The 25,488-nt window shown below is 37.8% G+C and overlaps 1 protein-coding gene and 1 pseudogene across 1 annotated transcript in view; both read left to right on the top strand.

Moving 5' to 3' along the window:
* Positions 1-25,488, top strand: part of MAGI2 (membrane associated guanylate kinase, WW and PDZ domain containing 2) — a 1,152,561-nt gene that overhangs the window by 827,433 nt on the left and 299,640 nt on the right. The window lies entirely within an intron of this gene.
* On the top strand, positions 10,684-11,311 carry LOC118666518 (annotated as a pseudogene).

Here is a 25,488-nt window from a genome sequence, read left to right as displayed (position 1 = left end):
GGATCTTGAGGATGAACAGAACGCAGCAAAACTAGGCAGGAAGCACAATGAAAATGGCCCTCTAAAACATCTACTTATATAAAAACCCTGGGTGTAACATCACATCCAGAAGCATGACCAAGCGGAAGGAAGTCAGTTCTGCAGGGTTCGTCTTGGAAACCTTTCATTCCCAATATAAATTACCGATTCCATTAAATGAAACTTCAATTTCTAGACTCAATATAAAGAGTGAAGTTGGTAAATGTGGGAAACAGTTTATTGCCTTCACTATCTGATAAGCATAGACAGAGAACTCCCCGAAACCCCCCAAAGGCTGGGTGCCTTTGAAGCCCTAGCAAAACTCGGAGCTAAGCGCCACCTCTGTTTGTCCAGGCAGTGGTAGCTGAAACTACTCCCCCATTTATTATTATGTAAATCCTTGCTGATGGGCTAGTCTGCTTGTTACTAGGTGGTCACCTGCCTAAGGGCTATGCTATGGGTGCATCCCAGATCAATAAAAGCTTGGTGAGGCCTGAGCACGGAGGAAGTCCTTCGGAGGAAGCCCTTCAGGACTTGCCGCCTGGTCCCCCAATATTGCAAAATTATCTCGTGTCTTTTTCTCTCATTTGCTGTGCGGCTCCTCTTTCAGATACTGAACCCTACTCCACGCAGAACGTGGAGGGAGTCTTACTCGACAGGTAAAACTATTAAAAAGGCCCAACTTCTCATTATTGATGGATGCACCATGGCATCCAGTCATGCTATAAACGCCATAGACAGATTACTAAGAGAAATTTGAATGTTGTATTTGGTGGGAAAGTTCTCCTTCTTGGAGGAGATTTTCGACAATGTCTCAGTATTGTACCGCATGCTATGTGATCAGCCATAGTACAAACGAGTTTAAAGTACTGCAATGTTTGGGGATCTTTCAGAAAGTTGTCTCTTACAACAAATATGAGATCAGAGGATTCTGCTTATAATGGATGGTTAGTAAAACTTGGAGATGGCAAACTTGATAGCAGTTTTCATTTAGGAATGGATATTATTGAAATCCCCTGTGAAATGATTTGTAATGGATCTATTATTAAAGCTATCTTTGGAAATACTATATCTATAGGTAATATTAAAAATATATATAAACGTGCAATTCTTTGTCCGAAAAATGAGCATGTTCAAAAATTAAATGAAGGAATTTTGGATATACTCGATGGAGATTTTCACACATATTTGAGTGATGATTCCGTTGATTCCACAGATGATGCTGAAAAGGAAAATTTTCCCATCGAATTTCTTAATAGTATTACTCCTTCGGGAATGCCATGTCATAAATTAAAATTGAAAGTGGGTGCAATCATCATGCTATTGAGAAATCTCAGTAGTAAATGGGGTCTTTGTAATGGTACCAGATTTATTATCAAAAGATTAGGACCTAACATTATCGAAGCTGAAGTATTAACAGGATCTGCAGAGAGAGAGGTTGTTCTGATTCCAAGAATTAATTTGTCCCCATCTGACACTGGCCTCCCAGTTAAATTGATTCGATGATGGTTTCCCGTGATGCCAGCATTTGTGATGACTATTAATAAATCACAAGGACAAACTCTAGACAGAGTAGGCATATTCCTACCTGAACCCATTTTCGCACATGGTCAGTTATATGTTGCTTTCTCTCGAGTTTGAGGAGCATGTGACCTTACAGTTAAAGTTCTAAGTACTTCATCACAAGGGGAAGTAGTCAAACACTCTGAAAGTGTTTTCACTCTTAATGTGGTGTCCAGGGAGATATTAGAATAAGTTGGATCACTTTATCAGTCATTTTTTGCATCACTGTTGTTTTTATATCATGATTTTGTTGTTTTCATATCATGTTTTTATCATTTTTATATCATGCCTCTGTTGTTGTTATATCCTTTTGTTACTATTTATTTATTAATAAATTTATATATTATTTTCATGTACATTTTACTAATTTCCTTTCATTCTCACACTTCTATTATAGAGAAAGGGCAAATAGAAATATTAAAATATCTCTGCCAATTCTCTTTTTTAAAAAAAATATATTTTATTGATTTTTTACAGAGAGGAAGGGGGAGAGATGGAGAGTTAGAAACATTGATAATAGAGAAACATCCATCAGCTGCCTCCTGCACACTCCCCACTGGGGATGTGCCCGCAACCAAAGTACATGCCCTTGACTGGAGTCAAACCCGAGATCCTTAAGTCCACAGGCCGGTGCTCTATCCACTGAGCCAAACCGGTTAGGGCAGTGGTTGGCAAACTGCGGCTCGTGAGCCAATGTGGCTCTTTGGCCCCTTGAGTGTGGCCACGAAGTTTCAATCGCACTGTACGTGCACACCCGCACATGATATTTTGTGGAAGAGCCACACTCAAGGGCCACAGTTTGCCGACCACTGGGTTAGGGCAATTAATTCCCTTTTAATGTGCACAAATTTCGTGCACCAGGCTACTGGTGTTATATTGGAAGGAGGGTCAGTAGAAAATGAAGGGAAGGAATGTGTTATAACTACTTACCTATACTTACAACCTACTATGTGTTATACTTATCTTGATCCTGTGCTATTAGGATTATTGTTCCCATTTTTACAGATGAGGAAATATTCATATATCTTAAACCCACAAAATTTAAAACAAACTACTGTAATATCTGTTCCTTTCATTAATTTATTCTGAAATAAATTCCACCTATTATAAGAAGTAAGTGTGAGTGAATGAACAATATCTTCTTTTAGTTAAAAGTGAATCAAGAAGTCTGAAAGGATAAAAATAAGTGATTAACCCATTCTGAATATATGTTACAACAAAAATAAGCATAAAAATATGTACATAGAAAGACTGTCTAAAAAGATAAAGAAGTGGGCAAAGAACATGACAGTTATTTCAACAACAATACAAAAGAATTTAAATCCTAATAAACAAATAAAAAACATTTAAGGAGCTATTATCAAAGAAATGTAAATTAAAATACAGAGACTTAATTTTCATTTGCAAAGAGTCGAAAAATTGCAGTCCTGAATACCTATGGCAAGGTCAAGCTTGCAGGTGCATATTGATGATTCTGTACTGCTTGGAGGTTAATCTGTCCTCCCATGTCTTTTTCCCATACCATAGATCCATCCTAAAATACAATGGTTTTTATGGTTGCTCTTTCGTCTCTAGGAAATTTTGTTACTATTCATTGCAAAGACTGAAAGCACCCTGGGGTTTCACAATACTAAGGCCCCTTCCTTAGAGTTAGAAATAAGTTATTTTTTAAATGAATAGAAATTAGAAACCACTTTAGATGGAATCTGACTCGGGAATTGCCATGTAAGAATTTATAGTTATAAGATAACTATACAGAAAAAAGAAGCCTGCTTTTCTTGGTCTCATGCTATAGTTTACATTTGACTATGACTAATAAAAATAGGGCCCTTAGAAAGCAATGACTCATATCTCGCTAGGCAATAGGACATCACGGAGATTGATGAGATTGTTATTTGGGAGAGTAAGGAAAACAACATACATCAACTTAAATTTTGTTTCGCTAAACCAGAGGAATACCCAGAAGACTATTTCAAAATAAATTCCCAATAATTTATTTCTGCTACCAAAACTATTTCTCTCAATTATGTATGGTTGATGATGTCATGTGTCACTCCCAAACTAAAAATAGCATGAGCAATCCAGATCTCATCACTGGCTAAATATACCTGGAACTAAAGCTACTCATCAAATATTGCCCACAGAATTTTAGTTTAGTCTGAGTGATTTAAGTAATCCCTGTCTATAAACGTAACCATCTCTAGAGCATTCTTTTTCTTTTATTAAGAACCTAGAGGCCTGTCCACGAATTCCTGCATGGGAGGTGTCCCTAGGCCTGTCCGGAGATAGGGGCGATCGGGCAACTGGGGTGATTGGGGCCAGCCTGGGCGAGGGACCATGGGAGGTTGGCCGGCCTTGGGAGGTTGGCTGTGGGAGCTCACTGACCACCAGGGGGCACCTCCTGTGTTGAGCGTCTGCCCCCTGGTGGTCAGTGCGCGTCATAGTGACCAGTCATAATGGTCGCTTAGGCTTTTGTATATATAGATTGTGCAAATAAAAACACAGTAAGATTGGGGTCAGATTTAGATTGGGGTGTGTTTTTTAATTTCACTCCATTCGTTTTTACAGCCCTGATAACAAATGATTAAAAAAATCAGACCGGAGCACTAAATAACTAATTTTAGTTTCATAAGACTGAAGACATATTATAATCAATTTTATGAAGATGATTTGGGCTGAATTTAGTTAAAATGAGTGAAGTAAGTAGATAATGGAGTATTTATCTTTTTGAAAGAGAAAGCCTAGGTGGGGAGGCTTTCAGCTGCTGCCGAGAAGTTTTAACTAGGAAGCCTCCAGTCACAACGGACCATTATGTTTCTAATTGCCCTTATTAACAGAAGAAAGAGGAGCACAAAATTTACTCTGGAGAATTTTAGGTATCCTGCTGTTTTCAAATAAGCTAAGTGGTATTGGTCAATATGTTTTAGATTTACAAGTTGGGTTTTATCAGCAGAAGAACAATGATGCCAGAAAACTAAGCAAACCAAATACTTAAAAGAAAAACTGACAAACTAAATGTGCTCCTAGATGGTTTGTGTGTGTGTGTGTGTGTGTGTGTATTCTTTTGTTTTGCCCACCCCCGCCCCCATCCCTAAAAAGCTCTGAATTTGAAACACCTACTTGTCTAATTAACAATAATAAAAAAATTGTCCATGTGTTTCTGTTTTTAGCCAACGGAAAGACTATGCCTTTTTTTTTTGTAAGCTCTATTGGAGCAAGCAGTTCTTCTTCTGAGACTATCAATACTTAGCATTCTGTAGTTGAAATCTTGTGATGCTCAAAAACATTCTTGTGCATTTCACAGCATATATCAGGGAGATTTCTCCACTTGGCAGAAGAATGTATCCAATTTTCCAAACTTGAGCATTCTTAATATTTCAGTGTGTGTGTGTGTGTGTGTGTGTGTGTGTGTGTGTGTGTGTTTTCAGAGTAAAGAGTGGGAGAGTATTTTTCATTGAATTATTCCTTGGTATTATCCAATTATTTGCATTTTCATATTTTACAGTCTGATTATTTTTGTTCTTCAGTGCATCTACCATTCACTACCTCTTTCATGGATACCTACTTCAGTTCCATTTATTCTAAATCTCTCTTTTTAAAAAAAAAAAAAAAAAAAAGTATTTTAGTGGTTTAAAAGTGCCTGGAAAGTACTGCCTGATATAAAGTGAGTAAATAATTTAAAACAAGGAGAAAACAGATCAGTCCATTATCAAATAAAAATTGGACCAGACAGAGTTAACCGTTGAACAGGCAAGGAAGACTTTACTCAAGACTATTGCAATAAGGGAGTGAAATTGAACTCAACTCCCCTGAAACAAAAAGCAGGAAGATTTTTAAATGCTGGAGTAAAATAATGGAAAATCCTGGAGAACTATGGGGATTCATGAAGGGGGACGTTTGGTCAAAGTAGTTAGGCCATTTCTGTTTGCTAATGGACACTTGTCAAAGTTAGGCTCCTACCCTCCCACAGAGACTGGCAAATAGAGGTGGTATCTTTCTTGATGGTTGTGCTTCAAAAGATAACTCCCAGGACCTTGAGAAAGACATTCTAGGGTTGTGGAAGATTTATATCTCAAAGAGGCAGATAAAGAATTTACTGTTGCAAGTTTCTAAAGTAAATATTCTAAGAAAAAGAAGGTCAAGTGGCCATAGTGCGGAAGAAGCCTTTCTAAAACTTAAGCTGAGGGGGATGTTAAGGCCATCTCAGTCACCAGGTAATCAAAACAAGAGATGGTAAACTAATAATTAACAAGAGACTTTCAGTCCATAATATGAAGCAGTTACATTGAGAGAGAAATCAGGTTCAGATGTGCAACTTCAATGAGCATCCTCCAGACCAGACCTGAAATCAGCACTAGTGCAGCATCAAGTCATGTCAAGTTGTCAAGTGTTCTCATCACACCCGAGTCAACTGAATCAACACTGCTGTTTCTGCTCTGACTCTGGTTGTGATTTACTTGATTCAGTTTGACATTTCTTTGAAAATCTTCTACCTGATTATAGCATGTGGATAGCCAATGTCTACTCTTGGATTTTTCCCACATAGCACACACACTTACACATACAATTCAGTTTCATGGAGAATTCATACCTTCCTTTTTTCCTCTCTGATATGTCATTAGACCCTTACATTCTATAAACAATGTTTAATTTTTAGCTTATGATGCTACCCAATATTGTTACAAGCGGTAAATATAATAACCCCAGTCCTCTATAAATTAGAAATAAAAGAGGACAGAACAATATACATGGTGGAGGAAAGTAGGTTTATAGTTGTTCTTATGTAAAATAAAACAATAATTAATAAATAATAATACAAGAATAAACTCTGGTTTGTGCACTCATGATTGTAAACCTACTTTTGCCCCACCTGATCTTTACCCTCTATTTATTTTGTAAGGCTTCTTAATATTTGGAAACTTATCTGGAACTGGATGGAGTCCCCTTCCTTGCAGGAGATATAAATGTGACCATTTTTAGTCTTTTACATAGACATGAAGTCATGTGAAAGGTGAAACTGAATCCTTACTTATTGATTTTTATATCTCAACCTTAAAGTTGGTAAATGTTCAAAAAATTTTAGTCATGTTTCAGTGCATGAACCCATCCAAGGTTTCTGTGAGCTCCTGGGGGCTTATATTCTTGAGGTCCGCCTTAGCTCTAAGTTCCTGTCCACAGACTCTTGATCTCACTCGCATTTCACCTTCTCTGTAGGCCCCGTGGTCGGCACACTGCAGCTCGTGAGCCACATGCGGCTCTTTGGCCCCTTGAGTGTGGCTCTTCCTAAGCCTTAGGAGCACCCTAATTAAGTTAACAACAATGTACCTACCTATATAGCTTAAGTTTAAAAAATGTAGCTCTCAAAAGAAATTTCAATCATTGTACTCTTGATATTTGGCTCTGTTGACTAATGAGTTTGCCAACCACTGCTCTAGGCCAACCCAGATATGGAAACTCAACCCTTATTCCTTGATCGTCTTTGAAACCTCTCACAAAACAAATTACCAAGCAAAAAGTTAACAAACTTTATTAATGTTTTTGGCAATGTGTGTGTGTGTGCCTGTGTGTGCAGAAATTCAAAATATAATATTAAACTTTTTTTTCAATTACTTTAGTGACCTTGACATCAGTTTGTTTTCATAGGCTCAATCCTCATTTGCCTCTTCTTTTCCTTTCCTTAAATTTATGTTAATTCCTCATGCAAAGCAGTTTAGCTTTCCCTTTTTTTTATGGTCTTCTTTTATAAAAGTAAAGCTTCTAAGACCTGACTTTTTACAACCAGACAGAATTACCAAGCTATTTCTCTGAATATAAACATTCTCATGAAAAACATTTGTCAGCTGTTCAAATAACCATTTCCATCTCTCTTCAACATTTTATATTCTAGAGTTATCAGGATGTGGAATGTCATACTCAACATGCTCCAAGCTCACATCAAGTTAATTGTGCCTAAAAGTTGAATTGCTAAATAGGAAACTAATGGAAAATATTTGTCATCTATTTAGGGTATCTCTTTGCCCAATACAGAGCTAATTAAGAAACATAATTAATAGAGCTCTATCTTTTCAGGCCAGGAACAGAGATTTAACCCTATGTTCTTTTCTTTCCTGCCTCAATTCTATCAGCATCAGATCATTCTTTCATTTCAACATAGTATCCTAACATTTTTATCTTTCTCACATTCATTCATTCCTTCATTCAGTAAGATACTATTTACTTTGTATCAATATAACATAGAAGTCAAGTGGAGCTTAGATCAAGTAAATCAGAAAATAAATAGTAAAATTTCATATGGTACAAAATGCTAATAAAATAAAGTAGGGTACTAGGTAAAGGGAGGGAAGGTGGTAGCTCTTTTAGATGGCGTGGTCAGACCCTCTAGAAGCATGGGAAAGTTGACAAGACTTGAATAATAAAGAGCTAGCTATGGACAAATCTAAGGAATAATATACCAGGTAATGGAAAGGGTAGAGATAAAAGCCCTAACATGGGACTTGGCTTGAAAACTTCAGGGAATAGAAAGGGGGGGAAATGCAAAACAAAACAGCATGGCTAGAATATAGAGAACAGAGAAGAGTATGGTAAGACATGAAGTCACGGAGGTTTGAAGGAATGAAATAGTAGATCCTGGTATAGAATTTGGATTTTTTCTAAATCATACTAGAAGGTATTTTTAAAATGGGTATGATTTTATCTAACTTGTCCTTTTTTTGAATCACTTTGCTGTGTGGAGATTATCTTTTGTATTGGTTGTCTTAAAATTTACCTTAAAGAGTCATCTTAAAACTATGGTGCACTCTCTTCAAATTGTCTTCCAGACAAATGCACTAAATTTATGTATTGTGAGCATGTACTATGTTCCTGGCACTGGGCTAGACGTGAAGATTCAACAATGACAAGGAAGTGATTCCCATACCCAAAAACACACAGCCTCATTGGAAAAGATTTTGTTCTGTTTACTGTAGACAGTTAATATTCTCCACATTCTTTGCATTCGTATTAGAATCAGTATGACCTTCCATGACCTTTTGTGGATCATGGATTTTTAGGCCTAAACTGTATTCCTCCAACCACTTTATACAAAATAAAGGTTTAAGAATGTATTTGCATTTTCATCTTATTCTTGGAATCCTTTTCAATTTCATGATGAGTTGTCCAAGTTCTTTTTAGTAGGAAAACTGAATTCATAGTATGGAGTAGAAAAATATAGCACCTATACAAAACTTTCTTTCTGTAGAGTGGCATTCCAAGTTAATTCAAGGTTGGATATATATTAATTAAACTAGGAAAATATTTGTAGTACCAGATCACAAAACAGAGTTTCTGTGTTAGGTCATTTCTAGCTCATCTCCATATTGAAGTGCAAATATGCTGAGAGTACAGATTGCCTCGCAGACTGCCAATCAAATGCCTGATTATTTGTGAATGTTTCTTGACCTTGAGGATGACCTTGAACATGAGGGAATTCTTTGGGTAGGACACAGGGAAAGAAGCTAATCAAACAAATAGACAAAAAGCTCAGGGAAACACCAATTTTCTGTTGAGACTGGATCCCACTAAGCATGACGCTGGGGCTTTCTCTGTACTTTGGACCATTTGTCTTACTTCCCGTCTTTCCTTCTCTTTTCATTGGGCTTTAACATTTTAAGGATTTTTCTCAGTCTGTCTCACACCCCGTTGTGCCCTCTATTTTATCTGTACTTTCTGGTTTTTTTTCTATTCTATTTTTCCCATAATACAAGAGATGCATGCATTAAACAAGAGTCACTAAAGGACTGGGTCTGTGAAAAATCTATTTTGAAGTTGGAGGAAAAGGCAAGGCAGCTTTCTAAACATTCTTTTCCCTTGAGGCAAAATTCTGCTCAAAAAAATTGTTTTCCTCCTTCGAAAGAATTAAAATTTTGACCACTGAGCATTTTGGAAACAGTTGTATATTGTGTCTTACAAGACCTTTTCTCGTCTTTGTAAAAAGAACTGTTTATGGATGATAACATTTGGTTATCGAAATCCTTCAGATTTCATAAGGAATACGTGCTCCTTTCATTCCTACAACAGTACATATCAAAGACTTATTTTAAGCAAAGCCTAAGTCCCCATAGTACTCCTTGTCAAATGGTGGAGAAAGATGAGAAAATAACTATCATGCTACAAATGATAGGGGTTGTGACATTTGGATCAGGGGTTATAGAAGTATAGTCATGGTTACCTTGCTAAGAATGGTGGTCAGGAAACCCTTTTAAGAAGGCTGACACTTAGCTGAGCCATAGGGACAGGTAGAATTTAGCCAGGAAAGGGAGGTGAGAAGCAGGTTCCAGGCAGAAGAAACAGCCTATGCAAAAGGCAAGCACCAAGGACTGTGGTAAAGTCTGAACATGAACAAAAGTCTGAGCACAAAAGGTTTGTATGGGAAAAGAGATGCCCTTGGTAAGATGTGATCATAGCAGATCATCTTAGAGCCTGTGTGCCATTCTAAGGTTTACTTTCCTTGAAAGGCACCCAAGGATTTCTGGTAGGGGAAAATGAATGAAGGGATTTGCATTTGTTGACTATTCACTCTTGTAGTATGAAATGAGGTGGACTGGAAGGTACAGGCAAAGAGAATAATTATTATTTTTTTAATATATTTTATTGATTTTTTTTATAGAGAGGAAGGGAGAAGGAGAGAGTTAGAAACATCGATGAGAGAGAAACATCAATCAGCTGCCTCCTGCACACTCCCTACTGGGGATGTGCCCGCAACCAAGGCACATGCCCTTGACCAGAATCGAACCTGGGACACTTGAGTCCACAGGCTGGCGTGCTATCCACCGAGCCAAACCGGTTAGGACCAAAGAGAATAATTAGGAAACAATTGCAAAACTCCAGATAAGAAGTGATGAGATTTTGTCTGTCGTCCTGGGAATAGAGGAGAGAGGAATTATTTGAGAGATGATTAAGGGCGGAATACAGGACTTCTTAAATAATGAGAAGAGGGAGGAAGAAATTTGTGGTGGCTGTCAGGTTTCCAGTTTTGGCATCTGGCAGCTCTAATGCTAATCATTGAGATAGAACAAATTGATGGAAAACCTGTTGGGGGAAAGTCTGTGATTCAGTCTTAGCCATGTTGATATTGAGGTCCTGATTATAAGGCTACATGCAGAGCAACATGCCCAAGTTTCATTGTGACTACCGGGATACGTACCTCACCCATGACTCTCCATCTGTGAGAAAGACACACTGCAGTGGTAGGAAACACAAAAAGAATGTGAAAGGCTGCTATCAGAAGTGGATAGAAGAGTAAGCTTGGAGCAGGATTGACAAAATAACTGCAGCACTTCAGCAAGGAAAGATACCTCCTACTCTATTCTTTGCTCGTCCTCCTGCAAGGGGCAGTGATGGTGCCCCCCGCCCCGGTTTGAAGCCCACACCCCATATGAGATACCCTCCCATGATGCCAGTGATGGGCCCTCCTCCTCATGGGATGATGTCCATGGGACCTACTCCTGGAATGAGGCCACCTATGGGAGGGCACGGGCTAATGATGCCTGGGCCTCCAGTGATGAGACCTCCCACCAATCCCATGATGGTGCCCAATCGGCCAGGAATGACTCTCCAGACAGATAAGGGGAGCCCCTCAGCTTTGTATTTCTTGTTCCAGTTCACCAGGAGATCGGGGTGCTGCAACTCTGGGAGCATGTCAAACAGCATGACAAGGAAGACTCACTCCCTCTTCCTACCAAAGAGAGAATAGTTGTAGAGGGGAACAGCAGGACCAAAATAAAAAGCAAATTTTCATTTGTATTGTGAAAATAAAATTGCCAACTCTTTTAGTTTCAAAAAAGTCAATGAAAACAGCAATTAACATGGTTCTCATATAAAGTCAAAAATTATAGTGGCTCATTCAAGATTTACTCCTTTCCTCTACGTGAAAATATTTTTACTTTAAAAAGTCATTTATGTTTACTACCACTTCCCCAGCTTAGTCTATTCTCTGGAGAAATGTCACACTTGCGGACTTGATATTCACATGTTCCATAAACACTTTATTATTAATCCTTTAGGGTATATACTTGCAAATATTTTGTTTCTCTGTTGCATTCCTTATGCAATGTCATGCTCATATTACTGCAAACAGAGTAGTGAAGAAAGAATGGAATAGCAAGCCCTGGCCAGGTGGCTCAGTTGATTGGAGCCTTTCCCGACCAGCAAATGTTGTGGGTTTGTTTCCTAGTTAGAGCACATACCTAGGTTATAGGTTCAAACCCCCATTGGAGCCTGTATGGGAGGTAACTGATCAATGTTTCTCTCACATCAACATTTCTCTTTCTTTCTCTCTCTCTCTCTCCCACCCCTTTCCTCTCTCTTTTAAAATCCATGAACATATCCTCTGGTAAGAATGAAAAGGAAAGAATGGAATAGAAATATCTTGCTAGTTATCAAATCTGTCAACTCTTCCTTGTCAGTGTTTCTTACATTTGTCCTTTCCTCACTTTACCTATCATCATTTTCCCAAAATAGGAACCTATCTCTTCGTAGCCTGGGATACCTTTACCAGAGTTCTTAATTACCTACCACAGAAATGGATTCTGCTTGATTTATGCAGAAAATAAATTTATTGAAAGCCTATTGAGTAGTTTTCAGAATCACAGGGAAGGTGGAAAAACAAGCTTGAAAAATAAGAAAAAACAAAGGGACTAAGTTTCAGGGTCACCCCACAAGCATAGGACAAGGAAGACCCTCACCACTCTCTCTGGCCCAGCTGCCAGCAAAACCAGCTGTGGCAGTCTCTTCCACCACTGGAATAAATTCTTCACTGTTGCTGCTGCTCTGCCTCACTAACTCCAGATTCAAAATCCCAGGTGGTTGTGTCTGATTGCCTAATCCTCGATTGAAAGTATGTCCATGCCCTATTTTCCAAGTTTCCAGGGAAGGCAAGTATCTGGGCTTTTCCACTTCTGTAGTTGGACATAGCACCCTCCCACTAACACTCATGTTGTGGAAAATTCTCCAAATATAGGCAAGAGAGTCCAAATCAGGGCAGCCACAGAAATGTAGGAGTCCTCCTGAATAACCAACTTACCTCCTAGTTCTAGTCATTCATGTTTCTATTTTCCTTTAAGCACTGTTTTTGGCATGTGCTATGTACTCATGGGGAAGATATCAAGATTGTATGTACCTGATTAAGGCTTTCCCAAAACAACTATTATTATATTTGGCACTATCATAGTTTCCAATAACTTAAAATCTTCAACATAGTATTCAAAAATATCAATTGATTTCTTTTACATATACCATCTTTTTTCTTATTATTTTTTAACATAAATTCTCTTCTCCAACTAGGATAATTATCTTCCAATTTATATATATTACTATGCTCATTTTCTGCAAAACCCCTGATCCATTCACCTATTTCTCCCTAGCCCGTGCCTGAACTCATTTTATTTCTTCTCCAAATAGCACCCCAATTCTGTGCTTTGTCTCCTTCATGATTTCAAATGAGAATCATGAAATTAAAGGCATACTTACTGAGAAATCATACAGTATTTATGAACACTAAGTCATACCTGTGCCTTGTTTTATAAACACTCTGTATGGATCTATTTTAAATGTAGATAGTTTTACCTCTCCCATTGGATTGTCAATGACTCAAGGATCTTAATTGCTAGTGTATCTCCTCTGCCATATCAATCACGTTAAATCCAGAGTCTACTCCATGTGTCTGTGGAATAGCTGAGCAGACATCTGGCCAGCTTCAACTCTCACCACACACTTTCAAAGAATTTGGGATCCTGGAGCCTATTCTTCTGAAACTTACTTTGTTTTGTTCTCTCCCACAATCTCTAACTCTGGGTAAATCCTAGTCATCATTCCACAAATGTACAAATTTCATATTATAGTGGGAACCAGGCACGGATGACTGGGCACAAATTAACTATCATTATTAGAAATTACCTGAAGCAAGTGTCCAGGTGATACCAAGTGTCATCTCCATAGAGGAAAGATGACATTATTAAAAAATTGAAAAAGTTAATTTCCATACTACATCACATAATATTTTTATGCTTTGCAAAGTCAAAACTGAAAAGAAATGGGTTTCATTTAAGAATCTGATTATTTTGTCATTGTCACACAATGACATTAATTGGGTACTAAATTTGCAAAATGCCTTTGCGAATGCAAACAAATGTGTCCTCTGTAAATTAAGGAAAAAACAGATGCCTGTTTCTCACACAAAGTTCCTTTCTGATGTTGTCAGAGCAGTACTTTTTCAGAGAATGAGTTTGGGCAGATGGCATTATAATTCAAATAAAATGAAATAGGCTTCCAAGTGTATCCATATCATCTTCCCCTGTGAATGCCAGAAGAATTTTTAAAGTTTATAATGTATCTGTGTCCTCATAAATATAACCTGTTATTAAATAAACCCTAAAGATTACATTATGACTCTCATGTTAGCTGAGACATCTTTCCAAATCAGATATTAGGAAATATCGGCAACATGTCCAATAATATCTATTGCACAACAAGGAAATGCAATGCAAAAGGATTTGAAGATTATTGAACTCATTCTCCTAAAGTGCAATGTGAAAATTATGTCAAAGTTCCAGAGACATTCATCATAAAGGATAAAGGCACAGGTGGCCAGGTCTCTCATGCATGTGACTCTTCAGGTTTTGTTACCAATGTTTAGAACACTGGGAATCCTAAGAAAGGACAGTCCAGAAAGCACCTGCATCTCCCAACGTTATCAAAAATAACTCAAGTTGTGACATCTGGCAAATGATTTAACCGCAATTAAGTAATATCCCTTCTCATAGAGTTGTTATGTGGATCAAATGAGATGATTTATGTAAAGCACTCAACACAGTGCCTGATACATAGCATCAATACATTGTAGCCAACTTGTATTTCTGTGGTGCTCAATAACTGAAGTGGAGGTAGGAATGGGTATCACTTTTCTAATTTCGCCTATGAAAAATTTAAAGGATAACATCCTATGTATGTTGGGTTGGGAACATAAATAGCATTTATTGCCGTTGAATGCCAAACTTTTTCAGTGTAAACTCCCATCAGTAAGAAGAATTGCCAGGTAAATATTGAATCTTATTTTACAATATAACTAAAGGGAAACTTCTCTATAAAGCATTTACTGTCATCTTCAATTCCCACCATAAATGGCCATTCCTTTGTTAGTGCACCTTTGCATACTTCTACCATGATATGTCCCAAGTTATTGAATTTCTTTTATTTACACATCTCCTTTACACAGAATTTTTTTTTTAATTTTTAGCTCTTAGCACAGTATTCAGTAAATCTTGAAGAAATGAATAATGAATTTGATATTATTCAAAAATGGAATAATAACAATAAAATATCTCTCTCCACTATGGCAAATATAAAGCCCTATAGGAAAAATGAAAATGAACCCAGTAACATCTGAAAATCTCTTCCTGTGATTTCTATGATTCTCTTAGACATTCCAATATTCTTATATGTATTTTGCTGAAAAAATATGATATTGGATACCTTCGTTTATAAGAAATTTGACGTCTAATGAGAGTTTAAACTATTGCTCTTAGAAAAAGTTTGAGAGAAATTGGAGATCTGTCTCAGTAAATGGTATTTTTAGATATTAAAAATAAAAAAATGAATTTGAAAATATACAATGTGATGTTGTTTGCAAAATTAAACTAAAAACATGGGGAAAACTTGCAAAGTATTGGCTTGTCCATGTTATTATAAGATGTAATTGAGTATAGTATTATAAGTCTGGTTATTAAAAGCACACAATATCCATAATGGGAAAATAAAAGCTACTAAAATTCTGTTATCTAAAGCAATGGAACTAAAACTGTAAGCCTTTTTTCTTTTTACTAAAAAATTTTCTTTAATCTCTATGTACTTCTCTAACACTTGTGTTAGGACATTGACAGAGCACAAAGTTAGCTTTATGGAACACAACCAATATCAACATTTTATTTTTTCTTCTTCCTTTCCACCTCAACCCAGCACACCTGAAAATATCTGAAATATTTGGCAAACACTTTCACCACAAGAATACCTAACTGAAATATGTTAACATTTGTTTAAAAAAACAACAACCATAAAGTAACAACTACTGTATTAATGTCATAAGAAGCCGAAACTCCTTGTGTCTCCCAAATCTCTATCTGAGGTTGTTCTTCAGGTGAAGATACAAGACTTTTTTAAAAAATATATATATATTTTATTGATTTTTTACAGAGAGGAAGGGAGAGGGATAGAGAGTTAGAAACATCGATGAGAGAGAAACATCGATCAGCTGCCTCCTGCACACCTCCCACTGGGGATGTGCCCGCAACCAAGGTACATGCCCTTGACCGGAATCGAACCTGGGACCTTTCAGTCCACATGCTGACGCTCTATCCACTGAGCCAAACCAGTTAGGGCGAGACTTATTTTTAAAATCTTTAACAGGCCTCATTCATTCCTTTAACAAATAGCTGTGCTGAATACCCAGTATCAGGTTTAGGGGATACAAATATGAGTAAGACATGCTCCCTGTCTTTAAGCTTCTCACCCTAAGGGAGACAAAACAAATGGTGACAGTATAGTCTTGACAACTCACTGGAAGCACCTTTCCTCAATGGCATCCCATATTCCTCTCTCACCTTCTTTGCTGTTTGTCTTTGCTGCCAATAGAGTCCTTTTCGATCTGTCCTATGACAGCTGATCTTACTGGGTTTTCCAACGCTCACCTCTTGCTATGAAACTTCCCTCAATCACAGCAGTTTTAGAGCAACCTAATTTGTATATCTATTAGTCTGTTGAGTATAATATTTTAACACCAATCAAGCAGCTTATTCAGTTTCTTAACCATTTATTTATTTTGCAAATAAAAACTATCCTTTTTCTAACCTTGTAATTCTAAAACACAGATTTTTATCTTTTACTTTTAAGTATTATCTTTGAATGGCAAAAATTGATTGATCTTTGAGAGTAGATTTTTTCATCACACAAAATTTTTCTAAAAGGTAAATGTCACCATATCAAAGAGAATGTCACAATGAAAATATAATTATTATCTTAATTATAGTTTTAATCCAAGGCCTATATTTGTACTACTGATGAGCTTTTGATTTGTGACCTAACAAAATAAGTTTAAATATGTTTGTTACTTTACATTTTTCTAAAAAAAACACTGTACCATCATATTTTTGTAAAGACTCATTTAGTTATATATTAAATAGAAAATTATAATCCAACATAATTGTATTTGTTTTTTAAGAATCTTTTATTTTTAATTATAGTTTATGTACAATATTATATTGGTTTTAGCATACAGCTCAGTGATTAGACATTTATATAATGGTGATTATATTAAGAAGAAGAAGATGATGATGATGATAGAGCAACAACAGTAGAGGTAGTAACAGTAGTACCTAACATTTATTGCATGCCAAGCATATCATGCACTCTATGGCTCTATTCCTTACATCATGCAAGATGAAGAAACTGAGGCTTATCTAAGAATACCCAAAATTCAAATCAGCTCTGCCTGACTCCAAAGCCTGTAATATTTTTGTCAAATATATTCACATAAATACTTAACTTTAGTTTAATTTATGCTAGCATATCAAGGTTGGTATTTGCAAACTGCAATTCATGTAAGAAATTTTTTTTTAAATGTATGTGTATAGTTTAATGGTATTTTATCACATGGGCAGATTTGTGTAACCACCATTGTAATCGAGATAGTCCATCCACAAAGATCTCCCCCATACTATTTCTTTCTTTTTTTATTATTATTATTAGTTAAGGTATTACAAATGTGTCCTCATCCCCCCATTAACCCCCAGCCTCCCCCCCCCACCCGCCCCGCACACTCATGCTCCCATCCCCCTGTTGTCCATGTCCATTGGTTTGGCTTATATACATGTATACAAGTCCTTCGGTTGATCTCTTCCCCTTACCCCCGCCCTCCCCTACTTTCCTTCTGGGGATTGATAGCCTGATCGCTGTTTCTCAGTCTTTGGGTCTGTCCCTTTTTATCAGTCTATGTTGTTCTCTATAATCCACAAATGAGTGAGATCATGTGGTATTTATCTTTCTCTGACTGGCTTATTTCACTTAGCATAATGCTCTCCAGTTCCATCCATGCTGTTGCAAAAGGCAAGAGTTCATTTTTTTTTACCACAGCATAGTATTCCATTGTGTATATGTACCACAGTTTTCTAATCCATTCATCTGCTGATGGGCACTTAGGCTGTTTCCAAATCTTAGCTATGGTGAATTGTGCTGCTATGAACATAGGGGTGCATATATCCTTTCTGATTGGCGTTTCTGGTTTCTTGGGATATATTCCTAGTAGTGGGATCACTGGGTCAAATGGGAGTTCCATTTTTAGTTTTTTGAGGTAGCTCCATACTGTTCTCCACAGTGGCTGCACCAGTCTGCATTCCCACCAGCAGTGCAGAAGGGTTCCTTTTTCTCCACATCCTCACCAGCACTTATTGTTTGTTGATTTGTTGATGATAGCCATTCTGACAGGTGTGAGATGATAACGCATTGTCGTTTTGATTTGCATCTCTCGTATAATTAGTGACTTTGAGCATGTTTTCATATGTCTTTCGGCCTTCTGTATGTCCTCTTTCGAAAAGTGTCTATCTAGGTCTGTTGCCCATTTTTTTATTGGATTGTTTATCTTCCTTCTGTTAAGTTTCATGAGATCCCTGTAAATGTTGGAAATTAAACCCTTATCGGTGGTATTATTGGCAAATATGTTCTCCCATGTAGTGGGTCTTCTTGTTGTTTTGTTGATGGTTTCCTTTGCTGTGCAAAAGCTTTTTATTTTATTTTAATTTTATATAACCACATTTGCTTTGGAGCCTTTGTTACTATTGAAAAAGAGCTTTACCATTAAAAACTTTCTTAACCTTTTAGTGCAATGGTTCTCAACCTGTGGGTCATGACCCCTTTGGGGGTCGAACGACCCTTTCACAGGGGTTGCCTAAGACCATTGGAAAACACATATATAAATACATATTGTTTTGTGATTAATCAATATGCTTTAATTATGTTCAATTTGTAACAATGAAATTGGGGGTCACCACAACATGAGGAACTGTATTAAAGGGTCGCGGCATTAGGAAGGTTGAGAATCACTGTTTAGTGTAAAACAGCATTTCTAAGGTAGGGTGGGGTATGGTGGTAGTAGCCTGTCAATATTCAAGCACATTTTTCCCAATGGATCTCTCCTCTTCCATCGAAGACTGTGCCAGGTAGTAGATGAACAGGTATTTTTAGGGTGATGAGGGTGGGTTGTGGTCAGCCAGCTATTCTCTTACTTTGCTGGTCACTGCTGTGATATGGCTTACACCTGCTCAAGCTATGGTCCCTCCCTTTCTCTCTAGTTGTAACAACTCCACACCATGCGTCCCCTTTCACAGGGCTTTGCACCTCCAAGTCCTACTGCAAACAAAGGCGCATGGAAATGACACATTGATTCTTTTTTTATTATTAATTAAATCTTTATTGTTCAGATTATTACATTTGTTCCTCTTTTTCCCCCCCATAACTCCCCTCCACCCAGTTCCCACCCCACCCTCCACCCTCACTCCCCTCCCACTGTCCTCATCCATAGGTACATGATTTTTGTCCAGTCTCTTCCCGCATTCTCCACACCCCTTTCCCCCCCAAGAATAGTCAGTCCATTCCCTTTCTATGCCCCTGATTCTATTATAATCACCAGTTCATTCTATTCATCAGATTATTTATTCACTTGATTTTTAGATTCACTTGTTGATAGATGTGTATTTGTTGACACATTGATTCTTGACTCTCCCTCTTTATATCCCCACTTCAGCCGGCCTACAATAGGTGCCTGCTTAAAAAGAGGGAGATTCCACATGAAGTATGGTGGGAGGAGGAGAAGTATGTTAATATGTTTTTAAAACTTTTGTCATTGCATATACTTGCACTCTGGACTGTGTGCCCTGTGTGTATCAGACTTGATTCTGAAAATACAAACATAGAAGAATCTGAAACGACATTTAAAAAGTAACCAAAGTCCTGGCCTGGCCTTTGTGGCTCAGTGGTTGTGCGACCACCTATGAACCTGGAGGTCACGGTTTGATTCTCGGTCCAGGCAAATGCCCAGGTTGTGGGCTCGATCCCCAGTGTGGGGCATTCAGGAAGCAGCTGATCAATGGTTCTCTCTCATTATTGATGTTTCTATCTTTTTTTCCTTATCCCTTCCTCTCTGAAATTAATAAAAATATTTTTTAAAATAATAATAAATAAAATGTAACCAAAGTCCTTGACTCCAATTATCATATCAACTAGAGGCCCGGTGCATCAAATTCATGCACGGGAGGGGGACCCCTCAGCCCAGCCTGCACCCTCTCCAATCCGGGACATCCCTCTTACAATCCTGAACAGCAGGCTCCTAATCACTTACCTGCCTGCCTGCCTGGTTGCCCCTAACTGCCCCCCCACCCCCCCGCCGGCCTGGTCACCCCCAACTGCACCACCCCGCCAGCCTGGTCACCCCTAACTGCCCCCTCCACACTGGCCTAATCACTTGTTACTGCCTCCCTGCTGGTCTGGTCGCCCCTCATGGTCCCCCCATCCCCCGTGCCAGCCTGGTCGCCCCACACAGCCTGTTTGTTCAGTCATTTGGTTGTCCCTCACTAACCCCTCTGCTGGCCTGGTTGCCCAACGCAGCCTGCTGTTCAGTCGTTTGGTCGTCCCTCACTAACCCCCCCTGCCTGCCTGGTCATAGGCAGCCATCTTGTGAGGGTGTGAGGGTTAATTTGCATATTGCCTCTTTATTATATAGGATGATTTTTTAGCTAGTGATGACTGTGTACAAATCAGTATTTTTTGTTTGTTTTTTGCTTCAATAGGGCATTGCAGATAAAAAATGATGTGATTGCCTCTCTTAGACCATGTGGTCCTCTAGAACTCTCTGTGCTTTGTCTGTACAATACCACTGCTGTCGACTAATTTGAATGTATACATGTAGAGTCTTGCAGAGTTGCTGAGTCCTGCATCTTATCACTGTCACTGCTCATATGATTTACTCTCAGGGCAGTTGTTATCACTGGGACACATCCCAGCTCCACATGGGCCCTTAATGCTTCCTGAAAGCCTGGCGTGGAAGGCAACCTGCAGGGCTGATTTGTGGGATTGACTGACTCTTTACATGCCAGGCATCCCAAGCCGAGAGGGACTCTGCCAGCTACATGCAGGCAATACCTTTCACTGGGGTGACGTGCTCTCCAAGAATTCTTGCAATGTTTTAGGCATCTGGACACCTTTCAGACACAGTGGGCATCATGTTTTTTATTCCAGGCCTTTTTTTTGTTTTATTTTACAGATATATCTAATACAAATACCATTAGGGAATCTCACCCTCCGTTTTTTTGTATGTATGTTTCTTTGTTTCCTTCTACCATGAAGCAAAGCAGTAAAACAGTACATGCTGTTAGGTCCAAATCTCTAAGTTTTTGCATTACTGTATCATACCTCATTACCATAATTTATAATTTTATCAAAGAGGGTTTTATATTTTATTAGGTAGAGATTTCAGTTCCCTATTTCTGACATCTAATCCAGTCCTTCTGTCTGAGGGACAGAGATGGGACCGAGCTGAATAGGCAAAGATTCGTGCAAATCACAGTGACCAGATCATTGGAAACAATATCCTGCCCTCTTTTGTGTTTGTGGGTCAGAAAACTCGGGATTTGTACTAAAATTCTACCATTTCCCTCTGAGCAAAATATCACATTTGAGGTGGATGCTAATATAAGGCAGATGTCAGTACAGGGTGTATTAATAGGTACTTGGTTGCTTTTTGATGCTGGCTGATACTATGATGATGCAAGATTAATGATAAACTAACTGGATGTATTTCTGTAACATTTATACCATTCACATTCTTCACATTCAGAGATGCTCATGCCCTTTCAGCACCATTCATTGCATTGCATTGCCAAAATGGGAAAGACTGTGGTTCCAATATCTCTACTTAGGAATCTAGCTAAAATAATCTGGACAGGAAGTTATTGTGATAAAGAACATTTGAGCAATCTTAACACATAAAATGGATTATGTTCATATGATTTAATGTCTGTATTTGGGCATTTCTGTCATTAACATTTAATAGGTAGCAGTAGTGCCCATAGAATAATACCAAATAGGGAATAGAAACCTCATTGTTAGAGTGACACTCTGGATAGTCTACCTTCTCCTTTCATGCCATGAGAAAAGCTTTCCCAGCCTTCCTTACCTTTGACACTCTAATCCGGTGGTTCTCAACCTTCCTAATGCCACCACCCTTTAATACAGTTCCTCATGTTGTGGTAACCCCCAACCATAAAATTATTTTCATTGCTACTTCATAACTGTAATTTTACTACTGTTATGAATTGTAATGTAAATATCTGATATACAGGATGTATTTTCATTGTTACAAACTGAACATAATTAAAGCATAGTGATTAATCACAAAAACAATATGTAATTATATATGTGTTTTCCGATGGTCTTAGGTGACCCCTGTGAAAGGGTCGGTCGACCCCCAAAGGGGTCACGACCCACAGATTGAGAACCGCTGCTCTAATCTCTCTGTGATAAGTCTGCTGAGAATTATTCATCTTCTCCACCTACAACGAGTCTAAAACTGAACTGAGAGCCTGGTCAGCTTGTCTATTCTGTTGATGTTTAAAAACATTCCACAACACAGATGGTCGTTCTGGAAGCTATCCTCTCGTCCTTTCTCTCCCCAAATGATGTTGACAATTCCTATTTTATTGATATTTGTTTTTTTAAGTGTCCTTTTCAAAAATGCATATGAATTACGTCTTTGTTCTGACTGAAAAACACAGAGCTCTGTAGACCAGATAAAGTAGAGACTTTATGGCAACTCATGTCACCCCAATTTTCCAAATGTCCAGCTTATCTACAAAGCATGCAAGTCTCTTAGGATCCATGTTTTTCATAGCTAAAGCAGAAATGGATGCTAGCACCTAATGGCACGTAGAGCTGCCATGAGGCTTCTGCACCCGGTGTTGTGGCAGGTGCTTCCAACAGCACCATCACGGACAGTTGGCTCATCTCTGCACACTTTCGTTCACAGCCCTAGGTTCCTGCTCAGTCTGATCCATTTCACTGGTCTGAGTGGCATTTTAATTAAACAATGCTCTGAGGCTCCATATTAATTAGAAAGTGAAATTAGGGCATATTCCTAAGTAGAATGCAGCTCTTTTATTATAATAAACAAAGCTAAATATTAAATTTCATTTTCTAAGCCCTTACTGTATTGATGTTCAATATTTAGTTGTCCCCTGAGATTTTAAACAGTATGGTTTCCTCATATATATCCAATTAATTAAATTTAAAAGGACTGCTCTGCTAGAGAAATGACATCCATTGTGTGAATTCACCCTAAAATACTCAATTGACAAATGTGTTGCTGACTTATTGTATTAGGATTATGTAAATCAATCATAATTAATTATATCCATGAAATGTAACAGCCTGCAATTCCAGGCTCTTCAAAAATTACCTTAGGGTTTAGGTAGAGTAAAATATACATGTATTTCTCCTTGTAGCATATATCATAAATTATAATGAATTAAATTGGTGAAACTTTCTGTTTAAAGGTTGGGTCTGTCTGAAACCATCAGCTCCAAGGATGTTGAGACTTATCCCTGTACCCTCACTGCCTCCCTCAGAGTAGATGAGCAATAAATATTTCTTGAATGAAAAAAGGGCTCATGAATGATACTACATTATGAGACATTAAGTAATGTCATCAGTGAAGAATTGCAAATTTCACTTTCTAATCTATCCAGATCTCATCAAGAACACATTAGCCAATCACTTCAGAGACATAAAAAGAAAACAGCAATCACAACCACCACCCAAACCATGGCAAAATGTGGCCATTTCCCTCAGTTTCTCCTAACTCTTTAAAATCTCATTGATAAGGCAAAATGGAGAATTAAAGCAAAAATTTGATTTATTTCTCATAACCTATCCAGGTCTTCACCTAGACTCCCTGGAAAAGGGTGACTAAACAATTTTTAAACCTTCCAGTTTTATCAATATTCATTTTGAATCAATAATTAAAATATAGTTTCAATATAAAATAGTATATTATTGAAATGTGGGATTCAAGGTGTAAGATTCTTCCATGTGTTCTTGCCCTACGAAGTTTGAATAATAAACTCACAAACAAAAAGGCTTCTTTAATAATAAAAAAAGAAAGATAAAAGTTTATTGGAAGCAGATACAAACTCCATCTGGGCAGGAGTGTCCCCAAAGGAGACCCCCTGGGGAGGGGCCCCCAAATGGGAAAAGCCTGCGCTCTCTCTCTCTCTCTCTCTCTCTCTCTCTCTCCTAATGGGAAAATCAATCTTAAAAAAAGGCTTGTGTCCCTTTGTCTCCCGTTTATATATGCTGCAGTTCTTTGTCTGAACCTGACCCCTTCTAATTGGACCTTTTCTTAATTTAGGACCCCTTTGCTTTCCTCATTGGTCACTCTGTTATATAGTATCAGTTTCAAAGCTCAAAGCCCACATGGTGCTCCCCTTTTTCTCTCCCCTTATCTTGCAACATTCCTTTATATTCTGCACAAATAAGAGATGCATTTTGGCGTCTCCAAGCCCCCATCTATGCATTCCTCTCCCATGGACCCTCTTTATCTCTAAGACTCCCTAAACCTGCCTGTTTTGTCCCTAGAATTCCTTTCATTATGAACAATTTAGCTTTCAGTCCTTTACTGTTCACGCCTACCTCTTATAGTTAAGCAATTCCTTGAGTTTCTGGCTGTCCTTGTGTACCTCTTTTTCCTTCCTTCCTTCCTTCCTTCCTTCCTTCCTTCCTTCCTTCCTTCCTTCCTTCCTTCCTTCCTTCCTTCCTTTCTTCCTCTCTCTCTCTTTCTTTCTTTCTTTCTTTCTTTCTTTCTTTCTTTCTTTCTTCCTTTCTTTCTTCAAAAATAAGCATGTGAGTGTTTTTGTTTAGCAGTATAGCCCACAAATCATTATATACCTTAGAGATTTTCTTGATAAGTTTTGCATCTATCTAGCAATCACCATTGGCACATAACATGCCCATTTAACCAATCATCTCTAGTTTGATAGTTAGGCTGCTTCTATGGTTTTCTATTAAAATAATACCACTAGGAATGACCTTGTGCATTCGTCTTTTCTATTGTTGAAGATGAAACTTTACAGAAACTTCCCAGAGGATAGATTGTTGGATCAAAGGAAAAAGTATGTCTGGTTGTGTTAGTTATTGCCAAACTCCCCTCAGTATGAGCTGTATAATGTTACCCATCCACCAGCCTTGTACCACAACCTTGCCAAAATGCTTGTTGTCAAGCTTTTGAATTTTTGCCAATCTGATAGATGAGGCAATATATCTCAATGTACATTTCTCTTATGATAAAGGAAGTTGGGAATTTTTCATGTTTAAAGGATATGTGTGTATACTTTTTGTGAACTTTCTATTCTTGGCTTTTGCATATTTTTCTATCACATTTTTAGTCCTCTATTGTTTTTCCCCCCCACTTTTAAAAAGTTTTCTTTGGAGGAGAGTCAACCTTTATTATTGGTATGTTATAAATATTTTCTCTGAGTTTGTCATTTATCTTTTAACATTATGGTGTTTTGAACTCTACAAGGATTCTTTTTTTTTGCTTTTAAGTAGTCACATCTGTCAAGTTTGAGTCATGAAATAAATGCCTTTCCTCATACCCAGTTTATAAAGGGATTTATCTGTAGGATTCATTGTTTCATTTGTTCCTTTTCCATTTGGAGTTTACTATGGTAAATTGACTAAAAACCTGTCTATTTAACCATTCTATCTCCACTGACACCAATTTTCATGTTATATTTTCCTAAGAAATTATCTATTTCATTTAGATTTTTAATTTTGCTA

Source organism: Myotis myotis, unplaced genomic scaffold (assembly GCF_014108235.1).
Source record: "Myotis myotis isolate mMyoMyo1 unplaced genomic scaffold, mMyoMyo1.p scaffold_m19_p_11, whole genome shotgun sequence".
In the NCBI taxonomy this organism is placed as follows: domain Eukaryota; kingdom Metazoa; phylum Chordata; class Mammalia; order Chiroptera; family Vespertilionidae; genus Myotis; species Myotis myotis.
This window is presented reverse-complemented; position numbering and strand designations above follow the sequence as displayed.